This window comes from Miscanthus floridulus, chromosome 4 (assembly GCF_019320115.1).
Source record: "Miscanthus floridulus cultivar M001 chromosome 4, ASM1932011v1, whole genome shotgun sequence".
Taxonomy (NCBI): domain Eukaryota; kingdom Viridiplantae; phylum Streptophyta; class Magnoliopsida; order Poales; family Poaceae; genus Miscanthus; species Miscanthus floridulus.
The window spans coordinates 70,612,258-70,616,895 of record NC_089583.1 but is presented as its reverse complement, the minus strand read 5'-3'; positions in this window follow the sequence as shown (position 1 = coordinate 70,616,895).

The window sequence follows — 4,638 nt, the reverse complement described above, 5'->3', positions numbered from 1 at the left end:
CCCAAGTGACCACGTAGCCTCCACCCTTCTTCTTCTTTTGGAAGGTCATCCTCTTCTCCTTTTCCTTCTTGTCCTTCTTGTGCTTCTTCTTTTCATCCTTATCTTTGTCACTATTGTAGGGACAATCCGCTATAACATGATCGAGGCTCTTGCAATTGTAGCATCTTCTCACATATTTTTTTGCTTTTGATGTGATCTCTTCTCTTTCTTGCACCATAGCCCTTCTTCTTCATGAATTTACCCATCTTGCGCACAAATAGAGCCATAACCTCATTATCAATATCACTAAGATTCTCATCATCACTTGATTCTTTCTTCGACTTGCCCTCGTTCTTAGATGATGAGTTAGCCTTGAATCCTACACTCTTCTTCTTCTTCTTGTCTTTGTCTTCCTTCTTGTCATCCTTGTCAACCCCTTCTCTTTCCACATGGTATGTCTCTTGTGTCATGACATCACCTAGTACTTGGTTAGGGGTAACCTCCTTCAAATTGCCTCTTATGATAAGCAATCTCAACATCTCAAATCTTGAAGGTAAGCACATCAAGAATCGATAAGAGACATCATCATCATTGTTCTTTTCTCCCAATGCCTTCAAATCATTGACAATCATTTGCAATCGATGGAACATCTCCAGAATGCTCTCATCTTCCTTCATCTTGAAGCTTGTCAACTTGTCCTTGAGGATATATAACTTGGCACTCTTCACCGCCGGTGTGCCCTCATATGTTTCCTCCAATCTCTTCCACACCTTATTAGCTCTCTCACAATTCTTGATTTGCACAAATACTTTGGAATCAATGGCATTGTATATGGTGTTGAGAGCCATTGTATTGCATTGCTTATTGGTCTTATCTTGGTTGGTGAGATTTTTGGAACCAATGATAGCATAGTCATTCTCGGTCGCATCCCATACTTGATCATTGATTGAACCAAGATACATCCTCATCTTTCTTTTCCAATAATCATAGCTTGTGCCATCAAAGAATGGTGGTTTGCCCCCCACATGGTTGAACACAACTTGAGCTATAATTTAACATCGAGGTTGTTAAGCTTTCAATCAAATAGTGACCATGGCTCTGATACCACTTGAAAGGTCCTAATATGGCTAGAGGGGGGTGAATAGCCTATTTAAAAATCTATAAATCAACTAGAGCAATTTGATTAGTATAACAAATAGCGAAATGCAAACTTGCTCTAGCTCTAGAAGGGTTGCAAGCCACCTATTCAACAATTCTAATTACTATGATCACTAGACACACAATTTGCTAAGTCACTACTCACTAAGAGCTCTCACACTTGTTACACTAAAGAGCTCCACTAGATGAACTTGAACTACAAAGCAAGCTCTCAATTCTAGCTACACTAAAGAGCTTGCTACAACTAGTTTGCAAGAATATAAATGAGTGAGTAGGGTGATTATACCACCATTTAGAGGAGTGAACCAATCACAATATGAATACTAAATCAATCACCAGGAGAATACCAAAGGGTAAGAGACAACCAATGTTTCTCCCAAGGTTCACGTGCTTGCCGGCATGCTAGTCCCCATTGTGTCGACCAACACTTGGTGGTTTGACAGCTAAGAGGTGTTGCACAAACCTCGTCCACACAATTGGACTCTGTAAGAACCTACCCACAAGTGAGGTAACTCAATGATATGAGCAATCCACTAGAGTTACCTTTCAGCGCTCCGTCGGGGAAGGCACAAAACCCCTCACAATCAACATGATCGGAGCCGAAGATAATCACCAACCTTCGCTCGATGATCCTAGCTGCTCCAAGCCATCTAGGTGGCGGCAACCACCAAGAAAAACAAGTAAATCTCATAGCAAAATACGAATACCAAGTGCCTCTAGATGCAATCACTCAAGCAATGCACTTGGATTCTCTCCCAATCTCACAAAGATGTTGAATCAATGATGGAGATGAGTGGGAGGGCTTTTTCCAAGCTCACAAGGTTGCTATGTCAATGCAAATGGCCAAGAGAGTGACCTAGAGTCGGCCAAATGGTATTTATAGACACCGCCAATCAATAGAGTCATTGGCTCAATTATTGAACTGACTGTGCATCGACCGGACGTGCAGGTCGTGTTGCATCGGACACACCATTCGTGTATACCAGACATGTCTGGTAGGTCGACCGGACACATCCGGTCGCTCCCTAACTGCCACGTGTCCAATTCAAACTAAATTAGCCATTGCTGTCACACATTCACCTGCGATCGGACGCTGAGTTAGAAATGATCGGATGCTGAGCCACATAGTCCAGTCGAGACTAGAGAGTACCTAGGTCCAACTAGACACGCTGTTAGAAATTGACCAAACGCTAAGCCTCAGAGTCCGATCGAGTCCAGTAAGCTCCTAGGTCTAACTGGATACATCTGGTCACTCCATACTGGACGCTGCCAGTGTCCGATCAACTGTTACACTGAACATCATCTTCGCTGATTCACACCGGACGTGTCCGGTCGCTCTCTACCATTCAGTACCGAGTCACATACCGAACATGTTCGGTAGCCATATCGGATGCGTTCGGTCACTCTATTACCAGCGCGACTAACTCCTTTGCATCTCTATCTTCTTCACCCTTGCTCAAATGTGCCAACCACCAAGTGTATCACCTTGTGCACATGTGTTAGCATATTTTCACAAACATTTTCAAGGATGTTAGCACTCAACTAGATCCTAAATGCAAATACAGTGAGTTTGAGCATCTAGTGCCACTTTGATAACTGCATTTCGATATGAGTTTCACCCCTCTTAATAGTACGACTATCGAACCTAAATGTGATCACACTCGCTAAGTGTCTTGATCACCAAAATAAAATGGCTCCTACCATTTATACCTTTGCATTGAGCCTTTTGTTTTTCTTTCTTCTTTTCCAAGTCCAAGCACTTGATCATAACCATGGAATTATCATCATCATGTTATGATCTTCATTTGCTTCACCACTTGGAGTAGTGCTACCTATCTCATAATAGCTTTGATAAATTAGGTTAGCACTTAGGGTTTCATCAATTAACCAATACCAAACTAGAGCTTTCATAGGGCCTCCGACAGAGGGAGTGCGCACGGGCAACAGGGCACTAGGGCCACCATGGGGAGGAAGCATGGACACTAGAGCGCATGGGTACCAGAGCCACTGGGGGAGGGAGCAGGGATGCCAGGGCGTACCAGCACCGGGGCCACCGACAGAGGGAGCACAGACACCAGAGTGCATGGCGGCAGAAACCCTAGCCATTGGGGGGAATGGCGACGCGCAGGGCTGGAGACGGACTAGGGGTTGGAGGCGGATCGGGGAAGATAGGGCACGGAGGCGGCGCCCACGTCTAGGGTTCCATAGCGGGTCCTAGTGGCGGATGGAACCAAGGAAGCTTAAGAAAGGACTACCAGAGCGCACGGCTAGGCACGCACGGGCCAGCAGAGGTGAGAGGAAGTGGCGCTACGACACGGAGACGGTGGCGGCGGCGGTGGGTTCGGCAGCCTAACGACGTCCGCAAGGAAGAAGAGCGCCCTGACATAGAAAATTTTTGGCCTCCCGCGGGCTCTGGTTTATATACCGGAGGTCATTTGTAGGGGCAGCTCCTGAGTTAGTCACCCCTACAAATTGATTTGTATGGGGGGTTCCTAAGTTAGCCGCCCTTAAAAATATTTTTAATTTATTTTAATTACTAATTCTGTAATTCATTCATATATAATGAACACAATATAAATTTATATATTATTTTTTCATTATTCTATATATATAAATATATGTATATATAAACAATTTTATTATATACATATATAATTCTATATTTTCTTCTTTACAAAAATAATATTTTAAAATTTTAAAATTTGAATTTCAAAACAACTAATAGAATTTTAGCACACTAAATGAGCTCAAATGAAAATTTTGTAAACATCAAAGTTGTAGAACTCATCAAGATGTACAACTTATATTTTGGTCATCTTTTCATTTGACAAAATTTGAAAGTTCAAATTTTGAATTTTAATAAATGGCAACTTCAAACAAGATTTTGAAACCTTAAATGATTCCAAATAAGAAAGTCATGAACATAAAAGTTGTTGAACACATTACTATCTACAACTTTTATTTTGATCATCTTTTCATTTGACTAAATTTGAATAGTTCAAATTTTGAATTTTAATAAATGGCAACTTCAAACAAGATTTTGAAACCTTAAATGATTTGAACTAGAAATGTCATGAACATAAAAGTTGTTGAAATCATCACTATCTACAACTTTTATTTTGATCTTTTCTTCATTTAACAAAGTGTTAGTAAACATTGTTCACAAATCCACATATCACTCATAGTTTCATAAACTATACGAGAGACATGTTGATTTGTGAACAATATTTACTATCACTTTGTCAGATAAAAAAATGATCAAAATAAAAGTTTTAGATCTTGATGAGTTATACAACTTTGGTATTCATCACTTTTTCATCTGAAATCATTTGATGTTTCAAAATCTTATTAGAACTTGTCATTTTTCTAAATTTAAAAATTTGAATTGTTCAAACTTTTTCAAACAAAAAGAATGATCAAATCAACACAGTAACTTGATAGGGCATGCATGATTTTAGAAAATTCTAGGAAAAAATCATCACATTTGGAGTTAGTATGAGA